This window comes from Pseudophryne corroboree, chromosome 10, assembly GCF_028390025.1.
Source record: "Pseudophryne corroboree isolate aPseCor3 chromosome 10, aPseCor3.hap2, whole genome shotgun sequence".
In the NCBI taxonomy this organism is placed as follows: domain Eukaryota; kingdom Metazoa; phylum Chordata; class Amphibia; order Anura; family Myobatrachidae; genus Pseudophryne; species Pseudophryne corroboree.
The window spans coordinates 179,980,997-179,998,816 of NC_086453.1; the positions used below are offsets into that span (position 1 = coordinate 179,980,997).

Here is a 17,820-nt window from a genome sequence, read left to right on the forward strand (position 1 = left end):
AGTGACTGCAGATCTTGCATACCTAATACTAGTGGGTTATCACAATGAGCCTACTGAATGGGTAAGCTCCTTAGTAATTGTTGAAAAGAAAAATGGACAACTCAGAATATGTCTAGACCCCAAAGATTTAAACAAAGCTATTAAACAAGAACATTTCAAACTACCAACCAGAGATGAAATCATGTCGTAATTTGCGGGAGCAAAATGGTTCAGTAAATGGGACGCATCTTCAGGATTCTGGCAAATGAAGCTAGATGAGGCCTGCTCAAAGCTTTGTACATATAATACACCAGAAGGTTGATACAGATTTCTTCGACTACCATATGGAATATTGTCTGCTCCAGAAGTATATCACAAAAAGATACACATGATATTTGAACATATTCCAGGTGTTGAAACAATGATGGATGACATATTGTCTGGGGATCTACAAAGGAAGAACATAATTCTAGATTGAGACAAGTAATGGAACTTGTCAAGAAAGTGAATCTAAAGCTAAACAAGGACAAATGTGAATTTGGCGTGAATACACTTACCTTTATTGGTGACGTGGTCTCGGATCAAGGTGTAAAACCAGATCCAAGGAAAATATCAGCCATAGTGAACATGGAACATCCTAACAACAAAGACAACGTCAGAAGACTCCTAGGAATGATTACTTACTTAGGAAAGTTTATTTCTCAGCTCTCTGAATGAACAGCCTCTCCTAGATGGTTGTTGGACAAAGATAACGAGTGGATGTGGTTACATGAACAAGAAGAAGGTTGGCAAAACTTGAAACAGATCATTACAGAGCAACCAGTGCTAAAATTCTTTGATCCTGCGAAAAGAATAAGAATTTCAGCAGATGCTTTGCAATTTGGCCTAGGCTCAGTGTTGTTACAAGAACATGAGGATACATGGCAACCAGTAATCTATGCATCAAGAGCACTGACAAGTGCTGAAACAAGGTATGCACAGATAGAAAAATAACTTCTAGCGATCACATATGAATGTGAGCGATTTCATCAGTTTGTGTATGGTCAAACATTTACAGTGGAAACTGACCACAAGCCATTGGTAACTATCATGACTAAATCATTACATGACTGTCCCATGAGAATTCAACGAATGCTTATCAGACTGCAGAAATATGATGTACACTTGCTGTACTTTCCCGGCAAATACATGTACATTGCTGATACACTTTCTCGTGCTGTGGACAAAAGTGAAGGTTCCAAAAGTCTGATGGATGAAGAGATAGAAGCCTATGTTAATTTGATCATAGCTTCTCTACCAGTGTCTCCTGCAAGACAAGAACAGATTAGGAAAGAAACTGAGACAGATGACAAAATGAAAGTGTTGAAAGATATCATTCTGAAAGGTTGGCCAGCAGAAAAACATGCATGCCCGCTGTCTATCCATGATTATTGGATGTACCGCAGTGACCTTACAGTTGTCGATGGTATTATTTACAAAGACAATAGGTTTGTCATACCTGCACGACTAAGAAAAACTATGCTGTGCAAGATACATGAAGGCCACTTAGGAGAAGAAAAATGTAAGCGGAGAGCGCGTGAAGTTATGTATTGGCCAAGAATGTACCAAGACATAGCACAGACTACAGCTACATGTTAATTATGTCTTACGTATAGACCGAAACAACAAGTCGAGCCACTGAGTCCTCACGCAGTGCCAGCGAGACCGTACCAGAAAGTTGGCGCAAATTTGTTTGATTTTAATGGGAAAACATACATTGTCGTGACTGATTATTACTCTAACTACCCTGAGGTGAAGACACTACATACACCTACTAGTATAGCCGTAATCAATTGCATGAAGTCAATCTTTACAAGGCATGGTATTCCTATGGAAGTGTTCACTGACAATGGGCCTCAGTTTTCCAGTGCTGAATTTAGACAATTTGCTGATGAGTGGAAATTTGTCCATACTACGTCAAGTCCCCACTATCCACGCTCAAATGGGATGGTGGAAAGTTCAGTAAAAACTGTAAAGAGTCCCATGAAAAAAGCTCAAGAAGGTAAAGAAGATTTCTACAAAATTCTTTTAATCTACCGCAGTACACCTTTACAGAATGGACTTTCTCCTGCACAAATGCTGATGAGAAGGAGGATTAGAGCAAATCTCCTGATACATGATGAACTGTTTAATACACATAGTTGGTCAGACTGAGTAAGGAACGTCAACAGGCGAAACAGAAACTGTTACATGACAGGCGAGCAAAAAGCTTATCTGATCTAAAATCGGGTGACCAAGTCCATCTCAGAGATCACAAGAAAGGTATTTGGGTGCATAAAGGTATTGTGCAAGCACAAGTAGCACCAAGATCTTATACTATATGTACAGAGCGTGGAACGGAAGTAAGAAGAAATCGGGTGGATTTAAGATCTCAACCTAACCATAATGTAGACAACATGACTGAAGAATACCCTTCATCTGACATGTATGATGATCCTGATAATGGTGAACCAACCACGATTCTACAAAGGTCCAACATGGTCAATGAAACACAGAATGTGTATGAAAGACCCAAAAGGGAAATATGCAGACCTGAGAGACTCATTGAAATGTGTTAGATGATGTTCTTAATATGACGTTGTTAATTGTTGCATTGAAGCGTACAGGGCTTATCTTTAAAGAAAAGAGGATGTGATGTTAGTGTATTAGAATGCTTAATATTTGTAGACACTGCCTTACTAATCTGTGTAAGCCTGAATCTCCAGTGATGGTCCCTAGGGGGATTCTGGGAAGTGGGTGGTCCAGTGGGCAGTGTGTCTGGAGTTGGTGATGGAATAAACAGCACAGCAGTGAACTCACATGTCTCTGTGTCATTATGACTAGATTAACAAACATATGAACAATGCGTTTTAAAAATAGGTTAGACAAATTTCTAATGGAAAATGATATACGAGGATATAGCCTTTTAACCTAAATAGAATAGGGAAAGCAATATAATTCAGGTTGAACTTGATGGACTACTAGACTTTTTTCAACCTCATCAACTATGTTGCTATGTTAACACAGATAGTCACAGAGTCAAAGCTAGTCACAGAGACAAAGCAATCCACCCCTCCCCATAGACACAGATAGTCACAGAGACAAAGCAATCCACCCCTTCCCATCTAATACCCCTTTTCCACTAGTGATGTGGGTCACAGCCGGGAGCCTGACACGGGTGCTACTCGGCTGCGACCCACATCAGAGCCCCCTTTCCCACTACACTCACTGACCCGGCATATTGCCGGGTTGGTGACGCTGCTAGTGACGCGGTAGAGGCGGCGCTGGGAGATCACATGATCTCCTAGCGCCGCCCTTCCATACACTGTGAACGGGAGCCGTGTCGCATCGACACGGCTTCAGGTTACACTGCACAGCTTACCGGGTTGAACTCATGTTCAACCCGGTAAGCTACCCGGGTAGGATTACCGGATCACTTGATCTGGCTTTTTGCAGAGGGAGCCATTTCCACTAGCAAAAAATACGGGTAAATTCGTGCCCCCGTGCATTTACCCGTGATTTTGGAGCTAGTGGTAAAGGGGTATTAGTGACTGTGTAGGGGTTCTAGGATGACTGCCCATGTGACCTTCCTATAATACAGCCTTGTGTGTGTGCACATCTGAAGCATCCTAAGGACGCTTTGGGTGGCAATGCAGCAGAGATGCTGGCTGCAGGATGCACAGTGGAGCTCTGAATCCCAGTGTACTACACTATTATTTTTCTGTGACACTGTTGGTCAGACCGCAGAGTAAAATCTCATACACATATTGGGGGTAATTCTGAGTTGATCGCAGCAGGAACTTTATTAGCAGTTGGGCAAAACTATGTGCACTGCAGGGGAGGCAGATATAACATGTGGAAAGAGAGTTAGATTTGGGTGTGGTGTGTTCAATCTGCAATCTAAATTGTAGTATAAAAATAAAGCAGCCAGTATTTACCCTGCACAGAAACAAAATAACCCACCCAAATCTAACTCTCTCTGCATATGTTATATCTGCCTCCCCTGCAGTGCACATGGTTTTGCCCAACTGCTAACAAAGGAGGTCATTCCGAGTTGTTCGCTCGTTGCCGATTTTCACAACGGAGCGATTAAGCCAAAAATGCGTATGCGCATGGTTCGCAGTGCGCATGCAGTTAGTATTTTACCACAAAACTTAGTAGATTTACTCACGCCCGAACGAAGATTTTTTATCGTTGAAGTGATCGTAGTGTGATTGACAGGAAGTGGGTGTTTCTGGGCGGAAACTGCCCGTTTTCTGCGAGTGTGCGGAAAAACGCAGGCGTGCCAGGGAAAAACGCGGGAGTGTCTGGAGAAACGGGGGAGTGGCTGGCCGGACGCTGGGCATGTGTGTGACGTCAAACCAGGAACGAAACGGCCTGAGCTGATCGCTATTTGTGAGTAGGTCTGGAGCTACTCAGAAACTGCTAAGAAATTTCTTTTCGCTATTCTGCAAATCTTTCGATCGCAATTCTGCTAAGCTAAGATACACTCCCAGAGGGCGGCGGCTTAGCGTGTGCACTGCTGTTAAAATGTGTCCCCTTTTTTTACACATTACGGCAGACAGCGTCCACCTTTTACACATTACGGCAGACAGCGTCCCCTTTTTACACATTACGGCAGATAGTGTCTCCTTTTTTACACATTACGGCAGACAGCGTCCCCTTTTTACACATTATGGCATACAGCATCCCCTTTTTACACATTACGGCAGACAGCGTCCCCTTTTTACACAATACAGCAGACAGCATCCCCTTTTTACACATTATCACAGACAGCGTCCCCGTTTTTACACATTACGGCAGACAGCGTCCCCCTTTTTACACATTATGGCAGACAGCGTTCCCCTTTTTACACATTACAGCAGCCAGTCTCCCTTTTTACACATTGTGGCAGACAGAATAGATAGAGAGTTTGATAGATAGATAGATAGATAGATAGATAGATAGACAGACAGACAGAGAGATACATAGATAGATACTTACCATCTCTCCCCGCTGGCAGTCAGGCTCCTCGGTGCTGGCAGATCCCGGGCAGGGGAGGAGGAGGAGGAGTGAGGGGGACTGGGGGACTGTAGCTGCAGCAACGCTATGTAATTGGTAGAGGCGCCGCTGCAGCAGTCCCCTCTCCTTCCGTATTGGCTGGCCGCTGCTGTGAATGCTGGGATGAGGAAAGCACATCCCGGCATTCACAGCAGTGCCGGGCAGCCAATGAGGATGAAGAGGGGACTGCTGCAGCGGCGCTACTACCAATTACATAGTGCTGCTGCGGCTCCAGTCCCCCTCCATCCTCCTCCTCCCCTGCCTCCGGCGCTGCTGCTCTCCTCCAGTGCGCCAGGCGGCTTGTAATGAGTCAATTTGACTCATTACAAGCTGCTGGCCATTGCGCCCTCAGGGCAACTGAGTGGGAGGGCCCAAGGACAATTCCATTTTGCTCCTCTTTTCTTTGCAATATGCGCGGTTTGGAGCATTGCTGACTGTCTGCTTGTTTAATTCACTGGAAATTAGTAGAAATTAATGTTATTGAGGTTAATAATACTGTTGAAACCAAAACAGGTCAACTGTAATTTTATCTGTTTTTATGATTTTTCTAAAAAAATATAGATCCAATATCAAAACCAAAACCCACAAGGGCGGTTTTGACAAAACCAGATCCAAAACACAAAGGAGATTCAATTCCAAAACCCATGATTTGTGCCAGGGCACATCCCTACTAGAAACCAGAAAAGTGTAAAACTCAGGGAAAATGGCTGCTGCGCCATTTTTCGTCCACTGTTCTGTGCAATGCTGCTGCTGCCGCCAATGTGTTGCTCCGCATCATTACACCTCACTGCTCTCCTCCTACAGAAGTCATTCCCAAAGCTTGCCATTGGACCCAAAGTGTGGCGAGCGCAGCAAGCCCGCATGAGGACTTGCTGTACTCACCATCGGGATTCCGGCGTCGGTCTTCTGACCGCAGGTATTACAAAGCAGTCCCATGGGTACAATATACTGTACCACAAATAAAAACTGAGCAAACACAAATAACTAATAAACTTTTGGAAAAATATCTTTTAACTGTGTGTGTGTATATATGTATATATATATATATATATATATATATATATATATTAGAAAACCTATTTCTTACAGTACATGGTTAATTAAATTTAATTTATTGAGAAATGCTTTGTGCAGAATTGTTACATGGTGAAAACAAGCAAAACTGTATCCATTTTCATTATAATTTGGGCCCTCGGGGGTCACTGTTTCATTAGAGTCTACATATCACATACCAGTTTACCTTTGCACAGCAGCTCATCATTTTACTAAGAAATGAAAACTTGTAGTAATAACTCTACACATTCAACCCAATTTTTGTCTCTCTTTTATATAAAAAATGATGTGGCCTAATTCTGAGTCGCATGCAATGGTGATATTTGTGCAAATGGTTTTTCAACTGCGCATGCACCTAAGTCGCTAAAAGGTTGCACAGTGCATTCCTCAAATGGTGTGTACACAAAGAGGAACAGTTGCGGTTGAGACGCAAATTATTTGAAGTTTCTTGGAAATGTGCTGAGTTTCTTTGGGTAGTGACTGGAAGATGGCTATTCAGACGCATGAAGACGGGTGCATTATGGGAGTGATGCCGGCATCTCTGAATCAGTTGTGAAATCAGGCACCTTATCGCTCACATTAGAAACAATATTTTGATAGAGATTCTGAGCCTGATTCTGGTTTGCATGGTATTGCACAGCTGCAGGGAAGCCACAGCATCGAATCACCATTGCGACCGCAATTGGCCAGTCTACTTAAGTCGAGGCTTACTCAGACTGGCCTACGGAACTGATCAGCCAGGTCCAGGATGTCTGAACTGGTCAGCTTGATTCAGACCTGATGACTCAGCACATGCGTAGACCCCCAAACATCAGATTAGTACATAAAACTTGGGGGTTGCGTTCAACTCTGAATCAGGCTCTCTGCATCTTGCATGGGGCTAATGCAAGTTTCGATGATGTAACTGATGGTTACATCTAAAGACAGTTATGGTGTAATAGGTCTACAGTCAAAAGATTGACAGTGTCTAGGTAGACATCAAATGGTCGACATGTACAAAGTTGACATTTGGAAAAAAGGTCCACACAATGAAATGGTAGACACATGAAAAGTTCGACATGAGTTTTTCATGTTTTTTTGAAGTCAAATTTTAGCTTTAGCACATGGAACCCCAATTAGTGTACTGCATCCCCTTGCATGGCTTGCTTCGCTCGCCATGCTTTGGCCAAGATTTTGTTTCCAAGTGTAGTCCATGCGGATGGTAAAACATGAGAAAGTTGATAAAAATGTAAATAATTAAAAAAAACTTATGTCGACAATATGTTTTGTTGACCATTTTCATGTCGACCATTTGACCCTGTCAACATTTGCACAATGTCGACCATATGCATGTCGACCGTTTGGTGTGGACCTTTTGACCACCAACCTATCATCTGGGTACCCTAAAGACATACAGTGGCATTTCAGCATCTACAGAGGCTCAAAGTGGGCATCTCAGTTTTTGCAGATGCACAGATTTATATCAGGGAATGACTTCTAGAAGTATTAGCATTAAGTCATACACACTATACCGGGTAAAAGATGCATGACTCAGAATCAGACCCTATGTTACAAATATAGTGAAGCATTTCATCAATATGGCTGTAACACAGATGTTTAATTCACGTGAACTATAGGGTACTGTACAAAAGCATACTATAGGCTATAAATATCTGGTTCAAAAGATAGGATTACAATGTGATTAGCAAGAAAAACATGGTGTTGGAAGGGTGTCTCTGTTGACTGCCTTTCTTAATAGTAAAATAAAAAAAAAATTCTACTTACAAGACAAAGTGCAGAAACATGTTTGGTTTCTGCAAATCTACGACAAGTTCTAAAATGGAAAGTTCTATGGCACATTCCCTTATAGGTAAAGAATTCCAAAAGTTCACTGTAAGTGCAAAATGAATGTTCTAAGGCTGGGTTACTACTTGCTCAGCAAATCTCCGAAATGAAATGTATGAATATGCAACGTCCTTCTCAGCTGTAGCATATAAAATACTATAAACCTTTCATATGTACTGATAAATGTACATTAATTAACTACTTGACATAAAATACATTATTCATGAAATATTTAAAGGTGCTTTTTTATTGACTCTAATAATGTCTTCCATTTTTATAGTGTATAACACTGTTGTTATCTTGATAAAGACGCCGCATTGAAATGCATCGGAACAGTGTTTGTGACATTGATGCAGACAACTAAAATCCATGTCCCTGAAGCCACTGCATATTGATACCCGGGTTACATCTATCAGTGGATCAAATTAACATCTTTATGGTATGGTTGCCTTGAACAATTTTTTTTATGTATATTTACCATGACAATAAATAGTTTTGGTTCTTAATACAGTCCCTTTTTTGGTTCTATACATATGGGATGAGAGACATCAGTCCCCATTAAAACATCCAGTGAGGACCCATTTGAAGTCCAAAAAAAACGTTATGTGCTTCACATCTTTTTGCTACAAGTAAGCATACATGTAAGAATCTGTCAGTGTGTACATTCATCACCACTTTTGGGTGTCACCATAGAGGAAAGAGAATTTTGGAACTGATTTGGGACTATCCGCACATTCCTCCTTTTCCCAATACCTATTGAGGAAATTGATTTTCCATACAGTTGTACACTATGGGGTAAATTTACTAAGATGAGAGTTCTATTTAAGATGGGATGTTGCCCATAGCAACCAATCAGATTCCAGATATTATCTTCTAGAAGGTGCAGGATAAATGAGAAGTAGAACCTGGTTGGTTGCTATGGGCAACATCCCATCCTAAATAGAACTCCCATCTTAGTAAATTTACCCCCATGTTTTGTTTGTTCTTTTTATCATATGCGATTATCATCGGTCAACACACTATTTGACTCCATTGTATAATTACTACACCGAGGATCATCCCAATTGTTGGACAATTTGAAGTGCAAAATTGTACATTTTTCTCTGTTGCATTTGTTATTATACTGTAGGTTTGATGACCTATTGTGTATTATCTTGTGCTGCTTCATTGTGCAGCGCCATAGGAGGAATTGTTTTTTCTATTTTACTATCGTACTACCTTTATATTACTGTGGTACCACCTTTACCCACAGCGTCACTCAATATTTGTATGAGTATGGAAATATATAACTGTGGTACCACCTTCACCCACAGTGTCGCACAATACATGTTTGAGTATGAAAATATATTACTGTGGTACCACCTTCACCAACAATGTCGCACAATACGTGTATGAATATGAAAATATATTACTGTGGTACCACCTTCACCCACAGTGCCGCACAATATGTGTATGAGTACGAAAGAATAATATACCGCGGTCTGACCGGCAGTGTCACAGTACTTAAAACTACTAAATTGTATAATACACTGGGGTACAGCAGAAACAAAAATTTTTTTTTTCCATAATTATATTTTTATGTTTTTTTCCCCAGCGTTTATTATTTTAATTTTACACTGGGGCCAAGCCCTTGGATGGACGGACAGAGCACCCCCTGGACTCAGGGCCGGCTCCAGGCCTACTAGCACCCTGTGCGAGAAAATGTAAAAGCGCCCCCTAACCCCTATGCGCGCGCCGAAGGCGCGCGCGCTTCGGGAAAAGTGGGCGTGGCCTCCTGGGAAAGTGGGTGTGGCCTCGTAACTTCATATTATTAAACTATAAATAAATATATTTTTTCACACCCCCTCTATGCACACAATTAGCAGCCTTATGCAGAACAGCCACAGTAGTGTTCCTTACACACAATGTCTCCAGTGTAGTGCCAGCTACACATGACATGCCCCGCAGCAGTGCCAGCAACACATGACATGCCCCGCAGCAGTGCCAGCTACACATGACATGCCCCGCAGCAGTGCCAGCTACACATGACATGCCCCGCAGCAGTGCCAGCTACACATGACATGCCCCTCAACAGTGCCAGCTACACACAATAGACCCCCAGCAGTGCCAGCTACACATGATAGTGTTCACGTTTTAGGGCAGGGTGCTGATCACAAGGAGGGCACATTTTTAAGTAAGGAGGGCAAAATGATGTACATACTGTAATGCTTGGTGCTCCTCCACCCACATGCTGAAGCAGGGACAGTGCGCGCCGAAGGCGCGCAGCAAAAATTTAGGGCCGTTGCTTCGTGGGGAAGGTGCATGACCACAGAGTAGTGGCAATTCGCATTACACCACATAGTAGTGCAGCTAATACACATTGCACCAGGTAGAACCTCCTATACACTTTGCGCCAGGCAGAGCACGTTAGACACTTTGCGCCAGGCAGAGCACGATAGACACTTTGCGCCAGGCAGAGCACGATAGACACTTTGCGCCAGGCAGCGCACGATAGACACTTTGCGCCAGGCAGCGCACGATAGACACATTGCCTAGCCACAGACGCCTAGTAGATACACTACATGATATGCCCCCCAGCAGTGCCAGCTACACGTGACATGCCCCCCAGCAATGCCAGCTACACGTGACATACCCCCCAGCAGTGCCAGCTACACGTGACATGCCCCCCAGTAGTGCCAGATACATAAATGGCCACACAGTGCAGATATGCCCCCAGTGCCAGATACATAAATGCCCCCACAATGCCAGATACATAAATGACCACACAATGCCAGATACATAAGTGCCCCCACAGTGCCAGATGCATCAATGACCCCACAGTGCCAGATACATAACTGCCAGATACATAAATGCCCCCAGTGCCACAAAACATAAATGCCCCCACAGTGCCAGATAAATAAATGCCCGCCGTGCCACAAAACATAAAAGCCCCCACAGTGCAGATATGCCCTCACAGTGCCAGATACATAAATGCCCCCAGTGCCAGAAACATAAATGCCCCCACAGTGCAGATATGCCCCCACAGTGCCAGAAAAATAATGCCCCCACAGTGCAGATATGCCCCCACAGTGCCAGAAAAATAATGCCCCCACAGTGCAGATATGCCCCCACAGTGCCAGAAAAATAATGCCCCCACAGTGCAGATATGCCCCCACAGTGCCAGAAAAATAATGCCCACAGTGCAGATATGCCCCCACAGTGCCAGAAAAATAATGCCCCCACAGTGCCAGAAAAATAATGCCCCCACAGTGCAGATATGCCCCCACAGTGCCAGAAAAATAATGCCCCCACAGTGCCAGAAACATAATGCCCCCACAGTGCAGATATGCCCCCACAGTGCCAGAAAAATAATGCCCCCACAGTGCAGATATGCCCCCACAGTGCCAGAAAAACAATGCCCCCACAGTGCCAGAAAAATAATGCCCCCACAGTGCAGATATGCCCCCACAGTGCCAGAAAAATAATGCCCCCACAGTGCCAGAAAAATAAACGGCCCCACACAGTGCCAGACAGATTTTAACTTACCTGTCTGTCACTGACACTGCGGTGCTGCTGGGAGCCGGGAATACTGCTGTGGGCGGGCCGCGGACGGAGGAACAAAACTGTGTGCGCGCTATGCACGCTGCGCGGCGCCGGCGTCCAACGTCAGACGCCGGCGCCGCACAGCGCGCTGCATAGCGCGCACACAAGCGGCCGGGAGTCGGACACACAGAGGCTGGCTCCAGGCAGGAAAATGGCGGCCGCAGCGTGCGGCGCCCTGTAAGAGTGGCGCCCCGCGCGGCCGCTCTAGTCGAACATGCCTGGAGCCGGCCCTGCCTGGACTGATGCAGCAGAGCTCACAGAGCATTCCTGGACTGATACAGCAGAGCTCACAGAGCATTCCTGGACTGATACAGCAGAGTTGAAAAAGAGCATCCCTGGACTGATACAGCAGAGCTGAAAGAGCACCCCTGGACTGATACAGCAGAGTTGAAAAAGAGCATCCCTGGACTGATACAGCAGAGCTGAAAGAGCACCCCTGGACTGATACAGCAGAGTTGAAAAAGAGCATCCCTGGACTGATACAGCAGAGCTGAAAGAGCACCCCTGGACTGATACAGCAGAGTTGAAAAAGAGCACTCCTGGGCTGATACAGCAGAGCTGAAAGAGCACCCCTGGTCTGATAAAGCAGAGCTGAAAGAGCACCCCTGGTCTGATAAAGCAGAGCTCACAAAGCACCCCTGGGCTGATACAGCAAAGCTCACAGAGCATTCCTGGACTGATACAGTAAAGCTGAAAGAGCACCTCTGGACTGATACAGTAGAGCTGAAAGAGCACCCCTGGACTCAGGCCCGGATTGAGGACTATCGTTACTGCAGCCTTGGGACCGAATGCTGCATATGGCCCCGCCCACAGTTGCGCGTCACTCACAACTCCGACGGGAGGCCTGCAGGACAATAGGTGTTGAATGATGGATTCGATTGAGCAGCTCAGCCCCGCCCACAGATACGCGTCACTCAATTCGGCATGAAAGCCTACCTGACATAGGGCTGCCGCTTAATGCTGCATGTGGCTGCTCAGCCCAGTCGCACGTCTGGCCCTGCCCACTCACGCTGACAGCGGTGGCTGTCAGCAGCAAACATGCAGCACGGAGGAGCTCTGAGCTTCTAAACTCGCGAGAGCAAGCTCAGAGCTCCTCTGCACTGCATGTTTGCTGCTGACAGCCGCTGCTGTCAGTGTGAGTGGGCAGGGCCAGACGTGCGACTGGGCTGAGCTGCTAAACCACATCCATCCATTCAGCACCCACTGTCATGCAGGCCTCCTGGCCGAGTTGTGAGTGACACACAGCTGTGCGTGCGGCTAAATGTACTTCTGGGCTGAGGTTGAGCAGACACATACAGCCTGGTAAAGCTCCTGTTCATCACTTCCGAGTCCCTTCCAGACAGAACAACGCCACACAGAGATGGAACAAGAAGGAAGGACTCAGAGCCACTCCTGCTTAATAGTAAGTAAAACATTTACTTTCACTACAAAAATTATTAAAATATGATAGTCCATAATAATATAAATTATAATAGTGTAGCCATGTATAAAGTATATATATATATATATATATATATATATATATATATATATATTGATATGTATTAAAAATATATAATGGTGTATTGTTCATGTATGTGTATGTATATGGATTTATTAATTTGTGTGGTAAAAGATGTATAAAATAGTGTAAACATAGGGAGGTAGGAACTGTGGTACAATAATATAAAGGAACAGACTCCTTTTAACAGCGCTGAAGGGGTTAAAATGCATTACATGGGGCACTATGGAAGAAGCTGGGGAAGCTTCCAGAGTGTCCCCGCGCTCATAGATCCAGGGTTCACGCGGGCAGAGCGGGAAAACAAGGGGGGCCACGAGAGGCTGAAGGGCCGCGTGCCACTAACGGGGAGAATATAAAAAGCGCTCCCCGTCGGCGGCACAGCAGTCTGCTGATCCCCCTTTGGAGAGCTGGCACCTGAGCCTCTGGCGCTGCTGAGAGCTGGGCAGCGGCCAGAGAGCCTAGGGAGCACAGCCGGCAAAGGGCAACGGAGAGTGCGGCTAGAACAGGGCGGCCGGAGAAGCGTAGAGCGGAATCGGGGGTACCTGCCAGCTGCCCTCCGGAAGCGGCAGCAGAGATCGAAGAGGTGCTGCACTGCTGTGGTGCCTTGCCGGGTCATCCAGGCAGCAGGAGAGGACGGCGTGGTCTGGCGGGGTGCTTGCGGTGGCCTGCTGGTGCCGGGAGCAGCGGCGGAAGAAGGCTGAGGGAACCTCCGGTCAGCGCCATAGCAACGGTGACGCTGAGGCCGGAAGAGGCAGTGAAGCTCCGGCCAGCACCATAGAAACAGCTGACGCCAGCAGCGGAAGAGGCAGAGAGAAGCTCCGGCAGAGCGCCATAGCAACGCTGACGCTGGCTGGGTCTCTCCTCACAAGAAGCAGAGTGGCCTGAAGCTGATGCATGCACAGGCAGAGAGAGAGCGACACTTATCTGGCAGGAGTCGGGGGAGCGGTCATTTCAGCAGCAGTACAACTGAAGCGTGAGTTAAAATTATCATGCACCTCACTCACACCTTAGCCTAGCATCACGAAGTATAAGTCACTATCATATATCCAGTAACTCTTATACAAAGGCTATGAACAACAATGCTAGGCAGCATTAATTGAGCATGGGACATATATATATATTAACCAGAGTGACTTACATCAATATATATCCTGCATTATTTCATGGAGAGGAGCGTAAAAGGCGTTTTATTCCAATATGTCAGAAAGTAGTCTCCTGTAACCATTGACTATATTATAGAGTTCAAAGAGTATTAGCAGGATCTGAACTAAGGATATTATATGTTATATTGCTGGGACATTGACCAAATGCTAGCACCAATTGATGGCATACCACTTAAGCTTACGCACTAACTCACAGTGCATTGATCTAATTGTGCCATATGTATATATATATATATATATATATTCGTGAAGCCATAGGAAAGAGCTGTTAGCTGCTGAGAGAAGGAGAGTTGGAGAGTCGTTACTGCTGCACTGGGTAGCGGAGGTGTTAGTGCATCTAATCTGCTACCTACACCATATACCAGCAGCAATATAACTTTATTTGTCACAGGAAAGGAACAGATCATATTAGCCTGCACAAATAACTATGGCACTCCCAGTTGTCAGCAATAAAGCAGTGTTTAAGCGCTGGAAAGAGGCTGCATAAATTGTCCTGGGGAATATTAGGGACAGAAACCTAAGTCACAGTTTCAGTGCATACAAAGTGGATAAAGGCAAAGTCAGTTAATATATAGTAAAGAGATAGCTCTACATTACTCATACGGAGGAGTTTATTGTCCAAAAGAACCCGCCATATTGTATGTAATTGCGAAGAGACTGGTAGTTAAGGGCTGGAGTATGCAAATTAACTGAGATCCACAGTATATTCCATTTAGTGTCTTTAACCAAGATATTGCCTTACCGTAAGGGCCCTACTCATTTGACGATGCGCCGCCGAGGTGCCCGACGGCTGAAACGGCCAACGAGCGACCCGGCGGCGGGGGGGGCAGTGACGGGGGGAGTGAAGTTTCTTCACTCCCCCCGTCACGCGGCTGCATTGAAGTGCAGGCAAATATGGACGAGATCGTCCATATTGGCCTGCATGCACAGCCGACGGGAGACCAGCGATGAACGAGCGCAGGGTCGCGCATCGTTCATCGCTGGAGTCTCCACACTGAAAGATATGAACGAGTTCTCGTTCATTTATGAACGAGATCGTTCATATCTTTCTGAAAATCGGCCAGTGTGTAGGGCCTATAAGAGACAGTTTACATTTAAGCTGCATCAGGATAGAGAGGACACTAATGACCGGGAATACTAATGCATGCAGTTGATAAAGGAACATCGCTGCCAGAGATAAGAATTTCCATATTTCTAAGGAGTTCATTATAGAATTGTTCAGCTACATCCACACTTTTATTGCTTATATAGTAATGGAGGAACTAATCTATTACTGATGTTCACTACACCAGAGGAAAGATATTTTTTTTTACCTAACAGACAAAAGAGAAACATAAGTGGCAATATATTGCAATATATTTGACAGCAATTGCTTCAGTAGCATTCTGTATTGAGACAAGCACTTCTCCCACAGACTGCGAAAGGAAAGGAGAATATTATTACTAAAGTGTGATGTTAAATGTTTAGTATCAATTATTGTTTCTTTTATGAGTTATATGGGCCCTTAAAGTGCATTATCATATCAAGAGTACCCGGGTCACTCTAACACCTAACGGTGTTGCTTAACGAAGGTAATTTTTGTATTGCATGCAAAGTATCTTGTATAGGTTCTTAAGGGGAATTAGTGGGATAGGATAGTAAATGTAATTTGTCTTACTATGCTAGTAAAATATATTTGCTTTTAACTTTTTTAAATACCTTTGTGATGAATAAATACATTTACTTATACTTACCATATGTAATGTGATTTGAAAATTCCATCCGGAGATCCTGGAAAGCAAACAGAAGAACAGGTATAATATTGTAAAGAATGTGCACATATATACATTTATGAGACAGACTTATTTGCAATTACTATTCATCACTAGAGAAAGGCTTACCCACGCAAGCCCAAAACAATCAGCTTGGGTGGAGGCACAGATATAAGTAACCACCCCTTATCGAGATAATTAAAGATCTCCTATTAGAATATTAGGGGAGGGGTTACAATAGGGTGCAGACCTGCATGATTCCCATAATGAGGAGCCTGTGTCTCCTCCAAATAATAATATGTTTGAAATGGGAGCAGGGGCGGAACTGCCAGAGACAATGGAGTCAGTTGCCCTGAAGGGGGCACTTCCTCCATTGTCCCCTGCTCTGTGTCCTTCCCTACTGCCTGTTCCGTATCCTCCAGCTTCCCTGTCCTGTGTCCTTCCCTGCTGCTTTCAGCTCCCCCACACCGCAATCTCCTCTGCTGCTTCCAACTCCTTCTCCCCTGCTGCTTCCAGCTCCTCTACACCGTGATCTCCCCATCTGCTTCCAGCTCCTCCACACCGCGATCTCCCCTGCTGCTTCCAGCTCTCTAGCACTGCGATCTCCCCTGCTGCTTCCAGCTCCCCAGCACCGCAATCTCCCCTGCTGCTTACAGCTTCATCTCCCCTGCTGCTTACAGCTCCCCAGCACCGCGATCTCCCCTGCTGCTTCCAGCTCCCCGGCACCGCGATCTCCCCATCTGCTGCCAGCTTCATCTCCCCTGCTGCTTCCAGCTCCCCGGCACCGCAATCTCTCCTGCTACTTCCAGCTCTATCTCCCCTGCTGCTTCCAGCTCCCCCACACCGCGATCTCCCCTGCTGCTTCCAGCTCCCCATCACCGCGGTCTCCCCTGCTGCTTCCAGCTCCATTTCCCCTACTGCTTCCATCTCCCCAGCACGGCGATCTCCCGTGCTGCTTCCAGAGTCCCAGCACCGCGATCACCCCTGCTGCTTCCAGCTCCCCTACACCGCGATCTCCCCTGCTGCTTCCAGCTCCCAGGCACCGTGATCTCCCCAGCTGCTTCCTGCTCCTCCACACCGCGATCTCCCCTGCTGCTTCCAGCTCCCTAGCACTGCGATCTCCCCTGCTGCTTCCAGCTCCCCGACACCGCAATCTCTCCTGCTACTTCCAGCTCCATCTCCCCTGCTGCTTCCAGCTCCCTCACACCGCGATCTGCCCTGCTGCTTAGTGGTCGTGGACATGAGCTAGGGAAGGGAGGGGGTATTGCACATTTCTCATCACTTTTGATTGAGTGATGCCACTCTGTCATGTCGGTGCTGTGTTCTGGTTCTGTCTCACCTCTCTACTGTCACCCCTGTGCTGGCCCTGTCTTTCCTCTATCTTGTCCCTGTCACACTTGTCCTGTCCCTGTCACTTATATCCTGGCGCTGTTTCCCTCTCTTGTGCCCCTGTCACCCCTGTTCTGTCTCCTCTATCCTAGCCCTGCCACCCCTGTCCTGTCCCTGACACCCCTGTCCTGACCATGTCACCTCTGTCCTGGTACTGTTAACCCTCTCTCCTATCCTTTCAGTTCTACCCCGTCACCTCTATATTGTCCCTGTCATTTCTGTACTGGCCCTGTCACCCCCCCTATCCTGTCCCTTCTGTTCTGTACTGTCCTTGCAACCCCTCTTATGTGTCCTCTGTCCTGGCCTTTTCACCTATGTCCTGGTCCTGTCCCTGTCACCTATACCTTGTCCCTGTCACCTCTCTCTTGTCCCTGCCACCTCTATTTTGTTTCTCAATTTTGGCCCTGTCCTTTCTTTTCTTCCCCACTGTACTGTCCCTGTCATCTATGTATTGGCCCTGTCACCCCTCTCTCCAGTCCCTTCTGTTCTGTACTGTCCCCATCACTCCTGTCCTCTCCCC

General features: G+C 45.8%; 1 long non-coding RNA gene across 2 annotated transcripts in view; it reads right to left on the bottom strand.

Annotated features, from left to right (window-relative positions):
- Positions 1 to 13,890, bottom strand: part of LOC134965232 (uncharacterized) — a 29,647-nt gene extending 15,757 nt beyond the window's left edge. The window contains exon 1 of one of the 2 annotated variants that reach the window (XR_010188341.1): positions 13,540 to 13,890. This is a non-coding gene — a long non-coding RNA (uncharacterized LOC134965232). The remainder of the gene's footprint in view (positions 1 to 13,539) is intronic. The other variant, XR_010188340.1, reaches the window with a different exon arrangement.
- Between the last annotated feature and the right edge of the window lie 3,930 nt (positions 13,891 to 17,820).